Source organism: Procambarus clarkii, chromosome 13 (assembly GCF_040958095.1).
Source record: "Procambarus clarkii isolate CNS0578487 chromosome 13, FALCON_Pclarkii_2.0, whole genome shotgun sequence".
Taxonomy (NCBI): Eukaryota; Metazoa; Arthropoda; class Malacostraca; order Decapoda; family Cambaridae; genus Procambarus; species Procambarus clarkii.
In genome coordinates this window covers 17,388,808-17,405,217 of record NC_091162.1, presented here as the reverse complement: position 1 = coordinate 17,405,217, position 16,410 = coordinate 17,388,808, and positions in this window count along the sequence as shown.

Genomic DNA, 16,410 nt, shown 5'->3' with positions numbered 1-16,410 from the left:
AAAAAATCTAAAACATTTCTCAGTTAAGTAAACTTGTATTTCTGAGGCAGGTAATTACATAGATTGGTCGTACCCCAGTGCCACTGCTATTTGATGCTGGTATTACCACTGAGACGAATGTGGTACCCCATTCAATTGGCTCACAATGTGTAGTTTTTCTTGGGTGTCTTACTAGAAATTTGTCATAATATTTTGACTTTTTAATGTCTAGGGTGGAAAGGCCTTCATAAAGAGTACATAAACACCTAGTTTGTGTATATAATTAAACATATATATACAGAAAGAACATATAAAGACTACATAAATATTAGGATTAATTTTTATTAAATCTGTTGTGTGATTTTTAAGTTGAAAAATTATATATTAATTATTCAATTCAAATTCTAAAATGATTGCCGCCTGTCTAAAAAGTGAATTTTTATTTCTTCATTCCATCGAGCGTATAACGCTTAATATATTTTCTCTCATGTACACAATATCACACAAGTTTAGAATGTTTTTCCTCTCGTATTTTCGTCTTTAAAAATTGAAATCATCGTCATACACTACATACAAAACCATTCATGTTTTTTAATTAACAAGTGATATAATTGGTATACTAAAATAAATTATAAAAGAGTTGCAATTGACCCCGTTTTCGAACTGCTGGTTACGTGTCCGTTTTCTTCGTAAAAATGTTATAGTTACTGCTCGATAATATTCTTTTTTGGCTCCTGCAGCAAGTTAATACTCACACTATATCTTATGTAAATGCTTTATGTTGCCCACGTATTGTTAAAAATAAATTTAATCACAATGTTAGTGTCAATAACAATATAGTTAATGGTATAAGAAACAAATTTGACTATACTATCTAACGTAACGCGTTTTCTATCGATTGTAAATATAATTTAAAATAATTCGAAATTGCATATACTGAGGCAAAAAAAAAAAACTGTAATAATGGATTAAATGCTAATGCATGTACCAACAGCTCAAACTTTTATAATGCTAACTAATGTTGAAACTAGTGTAACTTGCCACATCTGTTCGAACTAATGCATCTTGCAACATCTGTTCTATCAAACGTACCTTGCAACATCTGTTCCAAATAATGTAATTTGCAACCTCTGTTCTAACTAATCTACTTTGCAACATATGTTCTAACTAATAGCATGCAACATGAGTTCTAAATAATGTAACTTGCGCCATCTCTTCTAAATAGAAGAGAAGTTTGCGACATCTGTTCTAACTAGCGAATATTGACACCTCTTCTAGCTAACCTAATTTGCAACATCTGCTGTAAAAAAAATTATCTATTTAGTGAGGCTTTCAGCATCTGTTATAACTAATGCACCTTGAAACATCTGTTCTAATTAACATAACTTGCAGCATCAACTCTAACCAACGAAGCTTTAACATCTGTTCAAATGTGTTGTTTCATTTTCCTGAAATGTGAGCATATTGTTTATTCTTTGCTGCCATATGGCACTGGCAGCCGACTTGATGTGCGGTACCTTCTCCTTTTGAGAAGGTACCAGTACTTTACCTTCTCAAAAGTAGCTTAAGGTCTAGTAACTATAGGAAACTAAAAGCCACCATATTACCTTTCCGACTAATAAGCAATTATATCACGATAAATATATTCCCCTAGAAACGAGTTATTTATTTCTATATAAGTATTGTAGCTAAATTTTTTTAAATCAATTGAAAATTCTTATGCAATTTACAAATAAAATCAGCAAAATATTACCAAAACAAGAAATAAACAAAGAAAAATATTATTATTTATTTTAAAAAGGAAAAACAGTTTAAAATTTTTTTTATTTTTTTTCACTCAAAAGTATTTTTTCTTTACCTCGTTAAAAAGAAACAATTCGCGCTCATTGAGGGCAAACTGCGCCATTATTCCCTGGCATGTAAACACTACGCACCGTGCCTCTTATCGCAACACTCGGGCTACCGGAATTGTGTTGAATCTTACCAGAGCAACACAAACATCCAACTTCCTCTTTACACTACATGCCATGTTTAGGACTCCTCTGTAAACATTTAAACACTCGTCATTAAACATTATGACAAGGGGGGAGGGAGGAAAGTTGATTCTGCTGGTGTTCTTATCTATAATAGTCTCCGGTCTGTCAAGACGACCCCGGTCAGTGAGGAGGGAGACGTGAGAATATTTTTATGTAAGTTTAAAATAGAAATCAGTAATAATGATGAAAAAGTATTAATAATAATAATAATAAAATTAATAATAATAATAATAATAATAATAATAATAATAATATACAACCAGAGGACCCATAACTTACTGTTTTGGAAAACAAAAAAATCCCAAAATTTATTTTAATTTATTTTTAATTTTCAAATTACGGCCTTTTGTGGCCTTAGCACATACGAGCGAAAAGCGACGTAATTAGTAGGAGGTCAGTTGATATGTGAGGACCTCATTACTACCCCAGAGACTGACAGAACACAACACAACACCAACTCAAATAGATGAGAATCTGCCCCTTGAATTACGGTCCACTAAAATGCATTTGAAAATGCGCCGGGCCGCTACTTGGGCTCGGCCATCACTGCGGGGGGCAAGAGTCGTATATATAGCTCGTGGCTCCGTGCATATTAGATTGGCCATATATATCTCAATTTAATTTTTTGTATTGCTGTCTATAGACTTATCAAACACCAGTATATAAACTCCAAGGGCGAGCTGATCCCTCTAGACTCGAATTCAATCACCTCTGGGTCAGTGTTGTGTTTTCAGCCTCTACAACACAGAGAAGTGGCTGGTCTGTGAGTACTCTACACCACAGAGAAGTGACTGGTCTGTGTGTACTCTACACCACAGAGAAGTGACTGGCCTGTGAGTACTCTACACCACAGAGAAGTGGCTGGTCTGTGTGTACTCTACACCACAGAGAAGTGACTGGTCTGTGAGTACTCTACACCACAGAGAAGTGGCTGGTCTGTGTGTACTCTACACCACAGAGAAGTGACTGGTCTGTGAGTACTCTACACCACAGAGAAGTGGCTGGTCTGTGTGTACTCTACACCACAGAGAAGTGACTGGTCTGTGAGTACTCTACACCACAGAGAAGTGGCTGGTCTGTGTGTACTCTACACCACAGAGAAGTGACTGGTCTGTGAGTACTCTACACCACAGAGAAGTGGCTGGTCTGTGTGTACTCTACACCTCAGAGAAGTGGCTGGTCTGTGAGTACTCTACACCACAGAGAAGTGGCTGGCCTGTGTGTACTCTACACCACAGAGAAGTGGCTGGCCTGTGTGTACTCTACACCACAGAGAAGTGGCTGGTCTGTGTGTACTCCACAACACAGAGAAGTGTCTGGCCTGTGTGTACTCTACACCACAGAGAAGTGGCTGGCCTGTGTGTACTCTACACCACAGAGAAGTGGCTGGTCTGTGTGTACTCTACACCACAGAGAAGTGGCTGGTCTGTGTGTACTCTACACCACAGAGAAGTGGCTGGCCTGTGAGTACTCTACAACACAGAGAAGTGGCTGGTCTGTGTGTACTCTACACCACAGAGAAGTGGCTGGTCTGTGAGTACTCTACACCACAGAGAAGTGGTTGGTCTGTGTGTACTCTACACCACAGAGAAGTGGCTGGCCTGTGAGTACTCTACACCACAGAGAAGTGGCTGGTCTGTGTGTACTCTACACCACAGAGAAGTGGCTGGCCTGTGAGTACTCTACAACACAGAGAAGTGGCTGGTCTGTGTGTACTCTACACCACAGAGAAGTGGCTGGTCTGAGTACTCTAGAACACAGGGAAGTGACTGGTCTGAGTACGTACACCTCTGTGGTGTACTCTCTCTCAAGAATAACTCACCAAACAATGACTTCCACGACCAACCACCAGTTATAAAGTGCCTTTGTTCCGCCACAACAACTTGGTTGAACGTCTCGTCATGTATATCTTTTGGCAACACGTTGGCGACCAAAAATATATTCTCTTAAGAGAATTAGAAACATCTTACAAATAAAATTCAACATCACTTTTCTATCGGCTGCAAAAGGCGGCTTTGTCACAAAAGAGATGTTTTGGTCCTGACATGCAGCCTTAATCTGCATGTCAGAGAAGTGATTTTCTGACATGCAGCTTAAGGCAATAGCTGCATTGCTACAAATAGCAGGTTGCAGTAATTCAGATAGCGATAGTTGCATTAATACAGATAGCGATAGTTGTATTATTACAGATAGCGACAGTTGCATTAATTCAGATAGCGATAGTTGCATTATTACAGATAGCGACAGCTGCTTTGCTACACATAGCGACAGCTAAAGTGCTACATATAGTGACAGTTAAAGTGCTATACACATAGCGACAGTTAAAGTGCTACACATAGCGACAGTTAAAGTGCTACACATAGCGACAGCTAAAGTGCTACACATAGCGACAGCTAAAGTGCTACATATAGCGACAGTTAAAGTGCTATACACATAGCGACAGTTAAAGTGCTACACATAGCGACAGTTAAAGTGCTACACATAGCGACAGTTAAAGTGCTACACATAGCGACAGTTAAAGTGCTACACATAGCGACAGCTAAAGTGCTACACATAGCGACAGTTAAAGTGCTACACATAGCGACAGAAATAATAATGCTCAAAGCCGGAGAAAATATAGTTTCTCGGTTACACAATACACCCAAATGGACGTATGGGGAATCGAACCCCGACCTTGCACGAGCCTAACTACAGCGTGGTTTATCGTCCTGGACTCGTGAAGAGATGTTGCTCGTCTCGCTCGCATCACTTCACTCGTCGAAGAGAGACGACGAGCACTCGAACGAGGAATAATTATTTCACTCAGTGTTGAAACGCACTCTAACTTTAGGTAATCAATACCTTCTCAAGCTCTTTAATTAATACCTCCAGACTCGCCGTTCAGTCAAGCAACATCTTAGAGTAGTGTTTATATATATATATATATATATATATATATATATATATATATATATATATATATATATATATATATATATATATATATATATATATATATATATATATATATATGTATGTTGTACCTAGCATACAGGTAACATACATATATATATGTATGTTAATATATATATATATATATATATATATATATATATATATATATATATATATATATATATATATATATATATATATATATATATATATATATATATATATGTCGTACCTAGTAGCCAGAACGCACTTTTTGGCCTACTATGCAAGGCCCGATTTGCCTAATAAGCCAAATTTTCATGAATTAATATATTTTCTCAAATGTTTTTCTTATGAAATGATAAAGCTACCCATTTCATTATGTATGAGGTCAATTTTTTTTCATTGGAGTTAAAATTAACGTAGATATATGACCGAACCTAACCAACCCTACCTAACCTAACCTAACCTATCTTTATAGGTTAGGTTAGGTTAGGTAGCCAAAAAAGATAGGTTAGGTTAGGTTAGGTAGGTTAGGTTGATGAAAAACAATTAATTCATGAAAACTTGGCTTATTAGACAAATCGGGCCTTGCATAGTAGGCTGAGAAGTGCGTTCTGGCTACTAGGTACGACATATATATATATATATATATATATATATATATATATATATATATATATATATCGTTATCTCTCTGTCCGCCTGTTTCACACTCAAAAAATACCCTTTCTCTCCAAGCTTTCTTAACTCGGTTACATTCTCTCTCCTGTTTTGTCTCTCGCTTTCTGTCTGTCTGTCTGTCTGTCTGTCTCTATCTATCCGTCTCTCTCTCTCTCTTTGTCTGCCTTCCCCTCCTTCATCTCTCATCCATTGTGGTTGCTTCTCCCTCTCATCGCTTTCTCCCCTCTGCCTCTTTATCTTACTATTTGGCTCTCTCTCCCCTTTCCATCCCTTGGTTTATTCTGATGAACAAAGGGGGGATACGTACACTCACTACACTGGTGGGAAAGAAGGAATAAGACAGACATGATAACGGCGTACAAGATACTAAAGGGGTAAATGACAAAGTATAGATATGGAAAGAATGTTTCAAAATATTCAGGAACAGGAGAACGAGACGACATAATTGGTAAACTGGAGCCACATATGGAGCTACAGAGATGGCAGAAGGAACTTCTACAGTCTGTGAGTGGTAGAGAAGTGGAACGGACATAATGAAGAAGTTAAAGGAGCCAGTTCGATACTCAACTTTAATTGTAAGAAAGTTCGACTTTAAGACAGACGAGTGAAAGTTCATTGCATTAATGATAGCCAAAAGGCAGGGCCCAAGAGCAGAAGCTCGACTATTCAAGTATAACCAGACGGAGAATTACTTCAGCACACACACACACACACACACACACACACACACACACACACACACACACACACACACACACACACACACACACACACACACACACACACACAAACACACACACACACACACACACACACCAGTGCATGACCACAAACACCCATATAAACTATCACTCCATCTCTGGAACACAAGGGCGATATTTACCACACGTTGAAGAGCTTCCTTGAGGTGACTGAAGAGTTACACGGCTCCAAACTGCAATTCAGGTGTCAGAAAATAATATCTCCTCCGTGCAATATAATATACCCCAAAACACAGAGAAGGTAAAGTTGCATTTTTCACGTTGAAAATGTTATGTTTCAAGATTGCAAGGTTAGAATATTTTACTGAATTCCTGGAAGTGCGAGAGCCATGTGGTCCTCGTGTTTGATCATGTGGTCCTGATGTTTGGCTATGTGGTCCCAGTGTTTGGTTATGTGGTCCTCGTGTTTGGTTATGTGGTCCCAGTGTTTGGTTATGTGGTCCTTGTGTTTGGTTATGTGGTCCTCGTGTTTGGTTATGTGGTCCCAGTGTTTGGTTATGTGGTCCCAGTGTTTGGTTATGTGGTCCCAGTGTTTGGTTATGTGGTCCCAGTGTTTGGTTATGTGGTCCCAGTGTTTGGTTATGTGGTCCCAGTGTTTGGTTATGTGGTCCTGATGTTTGGTCATGTGGTCCCAGTGTTTGGTTATGTGGTCCTCGTGTTTGGTTATGTGGTCCCAGTGTTTGGTTATGTGGTCCTCGTGTTTGGTTATGTGGTCCTCGTGTTTGGTTATGTGGTCCTGGTGTTTGGTCATGTGGTCCCAGTGTTTGGTTATGTGGTCCCAGTGTTTGGTCATGTGGTCCCAGTGTTTGGTTATGTGGTCCTCGTGTTTGGTTATGTGGTCCTCGTGTTTGGTTATGTGGTCCTCGTGTTTGGTCATGTGGTCCCAGTGTTTGGTTATGTGGTCCCAGTGTTTGGTCATGTGGTCCCAATGTTTGGTCATGTGGTCCCAGTGTTTGGTCATGTGGTCCCAGTGTTTGGTCATGTGGTCCCAGTGTTTGGTCATGTGGTCCCAGGGTTTGGTCATGTGGTCCCAGTGTTTGGTCATGTGGTCCCAGTGTTTGGTCATGTGGTCCCAGGGTTTGGTCATGTGGTCCCAGTGTTTGGTCATGTGGTCCCAGTGTTTGGTCATGTGGTCCCAGGGTTTGGTCATGTGGTCCCAGTGTTTGGTCATGTGGTCCCAGTGTTTGGTCATGTGGTCCCAGGGTTTGGTCATGTGGTCTACAGGTTATCCCGTAAGTTATTATTAATCTTCTTACACTTTTACATTTATTAACAACAAGTGTGGTTGTAGTGTATAATACAGCAGTTAACTGCTGTTCAATAAGTTCATATTAAGCTTGAACACGCGTGTGAACGGGGCAAAAAGATATCGGTCACATATCGGACTGAATGAGTGTGTGATATCATACTGAACAGTATTTCCTGATATATTGTATCTGAAATTGTATAAATTCCAGATACAATATCTTACGTATAGATCTTGTATATTGTATTAATATTTCATTGATTATTAGCTCAAGGTGAACCAACATTATTTATAATTTAATTTGATTATGTAAAAAAAAATGATAAAGATAATTACTCATAGCATAAAAGGCGAAGATTAATTTATTAAAGTTTAATTTTCACCCATTTTTTTCCTCTCCCCAACGAATTGATTGGCAGCCTCACGTCGTTAGTCACTTTCTCAACACCACACAACACCACACAATACCACACAACACCACACAACACCACACAACACCACACAACACCACACAACACCACACAACACCACACAACACCACACAACACCACACAACACCACACAACACCACACAACACCACACAACACCCCACAACACCACACAACACCACACAACACCACACAACACCACACAACACCACACAATACCCCACAACACCACACAACACCACACAACACCACACAACACCACACAACACCACACAACACCACACAACACCCCACAACACCACACAACACCACACAACACCACACAATACCACACAACACCACACAACACCCCACAACACCACACAACACCACACAACACCACACAATACCACACAACACCACACAACACCACACAACACCACACAACACCACACAACACCCCACAACACCACACAACACCACACAATACCACACAACACCACACAACACCACACAACACCACACAACACCACACAACACCACACAACACCACACAACACCACACAATACCCCACAACACCACACAACACCACACAACACCCCACAACACCACACAACACCACACAATACCCCACAACACCACACAACACCACACAACACCCCACAACACCACACAACACCACACAACACCACACAACACTACACAACACCACACAACACCACACAACACCACACAACACCACACAACACCCCACAACACCAAACAACACCACACAACACCACACAACACCACACAATACCCCACAACACCACACAACACCCCACAACACCACACAACACCACACAACACCACACAACACCCCACAACACCACACAACACCACACAACACCACACAACACCACACAACACCCCACAACACCCCACAACACCACACAACACCACACAACACCACACAACACCCCACAACACCACACAACACCACACAACACCACACAACACCCCACAACACCACACAACACCACACAACACCACACAACACCACACAACACCCCACAACACCACACAACACCACACAACACCCCACAACACCACACAACACCACACAACACCACACAACACCACACAACACCACACAACACCACACAACACCACACAACACCACACAACACCACACAACACCCACCACCTTACATAACCAATATGTGCAGCGGACGTGTAGTAGAAGCATCCCAAAACTGCTCCGGTACATTGCTTTTACTTTCTGTGGGGAAACACAGAAGCTTGTCTGTTATCGTCATTCGGATGGTTAGGTTAGGTTAGGTTAGGTTAGGTTAGGTTAGGTTAGGTTAGGTTAGGTTAGGTTAGGTTAGGTTAGGATAGATTTAGGTTAGGTTTAGGTTTGGTTAGGTTAGGTTAGGTTAGGTTAGGATAGATTTAGGTTAGATTTAGGTCAGGTTAGGTTAGGTTAGATTTAGGTCAGGTTAGGTTAGGTTAGGTTAGGTTAGGTAAGGTTAGGATAGATTTAGGTTAGGTTTAGGTTTGGTTAGGTTAGGTTAGGTTAGGTTAGGATAGATTTAGGTTAGATTTAGGTCAGGTTAGGTTAGGTTAGATTTAGGTCAGGTTAGGTTAGGTTACGTTAGGTTAGGTTAGGTTAGGATAGATTTAGGTTAGGTTTAGGTGTGGTTAGGTTAGGTTAGGTTAGGTTAGGATAGATTTAGGTTAGATTTAGGTCAGGTTAGGTTAGGTTAGGTTAGGTTAGGTTAGGTTAGGTTAGGATAGATTTAGGTTAGGTTTAGGTTTGGTTAGGTTATGTTGGGTTCGGTTCGGTTGGGTTAGGTTAGATTAGGGTTAGATTAGGGTTAGGTTAGGTTAAGCACAGTAGTGAGGGCATATCGCCAGGTGTGAATTTGGCAGTTGTTTGATCCACCAATTGGTCGTAGTGTAACACACCGTCACCACATGTGTTCTCACAGAGCCACTACCAGCCCTGGCCACTACCAGCCCTGGCCACTACCAGCCCTGGCCACTACCAGCCCTGGCCACTACCAGCCCTGGCCACTACCAGCCCTGGCCACTACCAGCCCTGGCCACTACCAGCCCTGGCCACTACCAGCCCTGTGCCCACTACCAGCCCTGTGGCCACTACCAGCCCTGGCCACTACCAGCCCTGGCCACTACCAGCCCTGGCCACTACCAACCCTGGCCACTACCAGCCCTGGCCACTACCAGTCCTGTGGTCACTACCAGCCCTGTGCCCACTACCAGCCCTGTGGCCACTACCAGCCCTGGCCACTACCAGCCCTGGCCACTACCAGCCCTGGCCACTACCAGCCCTGGCCACTACCAGCCCTGGCCACTACCAGCCCTGGCCACTACCAGCCCTGTGCCCACTACCAGCCCTGTGGCCACTACCAGCCCTGGCCACTACCAGCCCTGGCCACTACCAGCCCTGGCCACTACCAGCCCTGGCCACTACCTGCCCTGTCCACTACCAGCCCTGGCCACTACCAGCCCTGTGGCCACTACCAGCCCTGGCCACTACCTGCCCTGGCCACTACCAGCCCTAGCCACTACCAGCCCTGGCCACTACCAGCCCTGGCCACTACCAACCCTGGCCACTACCAGCCCTGGCCACTACCAGTCCTGTGGCCACTACCAGCCCTGGCCACTACCTGTCCTGGCCACTACCAGCCCTAGCCACTACCAGCCCTGGCCACTACCAGCCCTGGCCACTACCAACCCTGGCCACTACCAGCCCTGGCCACTACCAGTCCTGTGGTCACTACCAGCCCTGTGGCCACTACCAGTCCTGTGGTCACTACCAGCCCTGTGGCCACTACCAACCCTGGCCACTACCAGCCCTGGCCACTACCAGCCCTGCCCACTACCAGCCCTGGCCACTACCAGCCCTGGCCACTACCAGTCCTGTGGCCACTACCAGCCCTGTGGCCACTACCAGCCCTAGCCGCTACCAGCCCTGTGGCCACTAAGAGCCCTGACCACTACCAGCCCTGGCCACTACCAGCCCTGGCCACTACCAGCCCTGTGGCCACTACCAGTCCTGTGGTCACTACCAGCCCTGTGGCCACTACCAACCCTGGCCACTACCAGCCCTGGCCACTACCAGCCCTGGCCACTACCAGCCCTGGCCACTACCAGCCCTGGCCACTACCAGCCCTGTGGCCTCTACCAGCCCTGCCCACTACCAGCCCTGTGGCCACTACCTACCCTGGCCACTACCAGCCTTCCCACTACCAGCCCTGTGACCACTACCAGCCCTGGCCACTACCAGCCCTGGCCACTACCAGCCCTGGCCACTACCAGCCTTCCCACTATCAGCCCTGGCCACTACCAGCCCTGGCCACTACCAGCCCTGTGGCCACTACCAGCCCTGGCCACTACCAGCCCTGTGGCCACTACCAGCCCTGGCCACTACCAGCCCTGGCCACTACCAGCCTTCCCACTACCAGCCCTGTGACCACTACCAGCCCTGGCCACTACCAGCCCTGGCCACTACCAGCCCTAGCCACTACCATCCCTGTGGCCACTACCAGCCCTGTGGCCACTACCAGCCCTGCCCACTACTATCCCTGTGGCCACTACCAGCCCTGTGCCCACTACCAGCCCTGGCCACTACCAGCCCTGTGGCCACTACCAGCCCTGCCCACTACTATCCCTGTGGCCACTACCAGCCCTGCCCACTACTATCCCTGTGGCCACTACCAGCCCTGTGCGCACTACCAGCCCTGCCCACTACTATCCCTGTGGCCACTACCAGCCCTGCCCACTACTATCCCTGTGGCCACTACCAGCCCTGTGCCCACTACCAGCCCTGGCCACTACCAGTCCTGTGCCCACTACCAGCCCTGGCCACTACCAGCCCTGTGACCACTACCAGCCCTGTGGCCACTACCAGCCCTGTGCCCACTACCAGCCCTGGTCACTACCAGCCCGGCCCACTACCAGCCCTGTGACCACTACCAGCCCTGTGACCACTACCAACCCTGTGGCCACTACCAGCCCTGTGACCACTACCAGCCCTGTGCCCACTACCAGCCCTGGCCACTACCAGCCCTGCCCACTACCAGCCCTGCCCACTACCAGCCCTGCCCACTACCAGCCCTGGCCACTACCAGCCCTGGCCACTACCAGCCCTGTGACCACTACCAGCCCTGTGACCACTACCAGCCCTGTGCCCACTATCAGCCCTGGCCACTACCAGCCCTGCCCACTACCAGCCCTGCCCACTACCAGCCCTGCCCACTACCAGCCCTGCCCACTACCAGCCCTGCCCACTACCAGCCCTGCCCACTACCAGCCCTGTAGCCACAATATATATATATATATATATATATATATATATATATATATATATATATATATATATATATATATATATATATATATATATACTCCCCCAGGGTATATATAATATATTCTTGTAGGGGGGACGAAATATATTCTAGTGTGACAGCGTTTGGGGAGGGGTGGCGGTGGGAGAGGGGGGGGGGGTATGGTGGGAGAGGGGTGTTTAGGGGGGGGGGTCGGCGCCCCCTCCTTTGACAATCGCCAAGTCAAAAAGAGAGACGCGCTTGGCTTAATTACTTGTGCTAATGGTTCCTCCCAGTCTCGCTCCTCTTGCATTAGCTAATTATTCTTATCTCTGTTCCGCCATTTTTCTCAACCCTCTTCCTCCTGTTCTTTCTTGTTCTTCTTGTTCGTCTTGAATTTTTTTGTTGAGTTTGGGTTTTGTTATTGTTTTTATTTTGTATTTTATCTCAGTCTCTGTCTTTGTCTCTCTCTCTCTCTTTCTACCTCTGTCTGTCTGTCTGTCTGTCTGTCTGTCTGTCTGTCTGTCTGTCTGTCTGTCTGTCTGTCTGTCTGTCTGTCTGTCTGTCTGTCTGTCTGTCTGTCACTGACAGTCACTGTCCCAGCGAGGCATCACACGGCTGACCTACAGTAGACCTGCGTCTACTGTTCTTACTCTGCCATTCTACCCTCTATCTCTACCACTACCACTACTCCATCTACCACTACTCCATCTACCACTACTCCATCTACCACTACTCCATCTACCACTACCACTACAGCCCTCGCGAATGCTCAGTTGTTGGCATACTAGAACGCCTCTGCCCCCCCCCCGGCCCCCTCTGGCACCATTCTTGCCTGTTCTTAATATCTTGGGGGTAAAGAACAGTACCTTCGTGTTCTTCAAGGAGGGTGAAATCCCCCGAGTCAGGATCCGAGATTATATTGGATTCCATTGGTTTCCTGATCACTTAAATAAGCAACTTTGGGGGGGGGGGAGAAACTCTGGCAGTGTTGACCTCTCACGGTAGAGGTCAAGACAGTGTTGACCCCACAGTATTGACCCCCGCTTTAGTAATGATTTACGACCACAACACGAGGTCAAGAACTGTACCGATGTGGATCACACGTCCTGAGGGCCAAGTTTGAGTGACCCCTGAGTGACCTCTGTGGTCAGGAGAGCCCCCTGAGTGACCTCTGTGGTCAGGAGAGCCCCCTGAGTCACCACTGTGGTCAGGAAAGCCCCCTGAGTGACCTCAGTGGTCAGGAGTGAGACCAGTTAAGGTTTAGCCTCACAAGGTATACGACCAGACCACTTTACGGTCTCGGGGCGGCCCCTTGAGGGGGCCACCTTGAGGGAGGGCTTGAGGGAGGGCTTGAGGGAGGACTAACACCCGGGGTTTTCAGGCTCTGATGTACCTGCTCAAATCAGGCGTACGTCAGATGACGTTCCCCCTACTTCTCCTTACACGTCGAGGCCTCTCTAACCCCTCCTCTCCCCCCCCCCCCCACACACACACACCTGAAATTTTTGCATCTGTTGCAGGACGATAAAGTGATTATCGTAAAGCCCTTCGCTGGTGGTCTATTGTTTATAGCGAGGCGGCGTTCGATACCCCTGTCTCCAGCCTCCGACAGGGATATCATTTATTGACGATTAAACCGCTTATTCACGCTCCATTCTTATTTACGTGTGAGTGTGAGTGTGTGCAGGGGAGGGGGTGATGGGGGGGGGGGTGGAGCAAGCCTGCACACAAGTATTGATTAGCGATAACGTTCTTGTCGCAAAGAGGCGGATCTCTGAGCAACTTGGTGGGAGTATTAGAAGGTTGTAATAGGATTAATCCGGGTTAGACACGGGAGGTCTATATATATATATATATATATATATATATATATATATATATATATATATATATATATATATATATATATATATATATATATATATATATATATATACATATATATATATATATATATATATATATATATATATATATATATATATATATATATATATATATATATATATATTCATTTTGGTAACTGGTATTATTTTGGTAGCAGTCTTTCTTGTAAACATATGTTGTTGAATATGACCGAAAGGGTAAGATTAATAATTCTAACACGAATCTTCTCAATATTTCTTACTTTTTTCTTCACTGTCGAGGGGTAATTGAAAGATTAACTCTGCAAAATTCATTCTTTATTTCTAGTCTGACGCCTGAACGTGTTTCGTAATGCTTATTACATTTTCAAAGACATAGTTTACATATATTGTTGTAATAGATTCAGCTACTCGGAACATGTTCTAAGTAGCACGGGCTATGGTGAACCCGTAACATACCTGGCACAGGAGCGGGGCAAGGAGCACGGGCTATGGTGAGCCTGTAGTGAACTTACCTGGCACAGGAGCGGTGCTCAAAATTGATAAAGTAACTCTCCAAAATTCATTCTTTTTATTCCTGGTCTGACGCCTGAAAGCGTTTCGTAATTCCTTATTACATTTTCAAAGGCTTCGTTTACACAAAATTTCATCATACTTATACTCGTTTTGGATGAGGTGATATGGTACAAAAGTTTTGGTTGGGGTGACAAACATAAGACAGAACAGGAAACAATGGGCATGAAAACATAAGAATGGAAGTAACATCAGAAGGCCTATTGGCCCATACCTCCTCTCGCTGCTTCAATGTTGGTTCGGGGTCTTGAAGTGGGGTAGAACAACTATTAATGCACAACTATATTCATCCCACTTCAAGACCCCGAGCCAACATAGAAGCAGCAAGAGGAAGTATGGGTCAATAGGCCTTTTGATGTTACTTTCATTCTTATGTTTTCATACCCAATTGTTTCGTGTTCTGTTTTATGTTTGTTTGTTTTTGCAGACACGTTTGTCCCAGTCCAAGAGGAAAACAACGAAATGCAGATGAGAAACCCATGGTTTAACCAGAGATGTAGGCTAGCTAAGCAGCAAAGTAAAAGGGCATGGAGAAACTATAGGAATAACAGGACTCTGGAGAGCAGAGAAAGATACCAGAATGCCAGGAATGAATATGTCAGGATGAGAAGAGAGGCAGAAGGACAATACGAAAATGACATCGCAAGCAAGGCAAAGACTCAGCCTAAATTGCTGCACAGCCACATTAGGAGAAACACAACAGTGAAGGAACAGGTTATGAAATTAAGGAAAGGGGCGGAAGGATTCACTACAAACGACAAGGAAGTGTGTGAGGAACTGAATAAGAAAATCCAGGAGGTCTTCACCTTAGAGCAAGGGGAAATTCCAGAGATAAGAGAGGTAATATTTAACCAGGAACCACTAGAAGAGTTTGAGAATACCAGTGGGAATGTAAGGAAGCTCTTGCTAGAGTTGGATGTGACAAAGGCTATAGGCCCACATGAAATCTCCTCTTGGATACTAAAGGAAGGAGCAGAAGCACTGTGTCTGCCACTCTCCATAGTGTATAACAAATCCTTGGCAACAGGGGAACTGCCAAGAATTTGGAAGACTGCTAATGTAGTCCCGATATACAAGAAAGGGGATAGACAGGAAGCACTGAACTACAGGCCTGTGTCCCTAACCTGCATACCATGCAAGCTGATGGAGAAGATTGTGCGAAGAGAGCTAGTGGAGCATCTGGAGCGAAGGAGTTTTGTAACACAGCATCAACATGGGTTCAGGGATGGCAAGTCCTGCCTCACAGGATAAATTGAATTCTATGACCAGGCAACAAAAATCAGGCAAGAAAGAGAAGGGTGGGCAGACTACATATTTTTGAATTGCCTGAAAGCCTTTGACACAGTGCCACACAAGAGGCTAGTGAAAAAAACTAAAGATGCAGGCAAGAGTGAAAGCGAAGGTACTCCATTGGATAAGAGAGTACCTAAGCAACAGAAGACAGCGAATCTCTGTGAGGGGTGAGGTCTCAGATTGGCGAGATGTCACCAGTGGAGTCCCGCAGGGGTCAGTCCTTGGACCTATACTGTTTCTGATATATGTAAATGATCTCCCAGAGGATATAGAATCGTTCCGCTCATTGTTTGCTGATGAAGCAAAAATTATGAGGA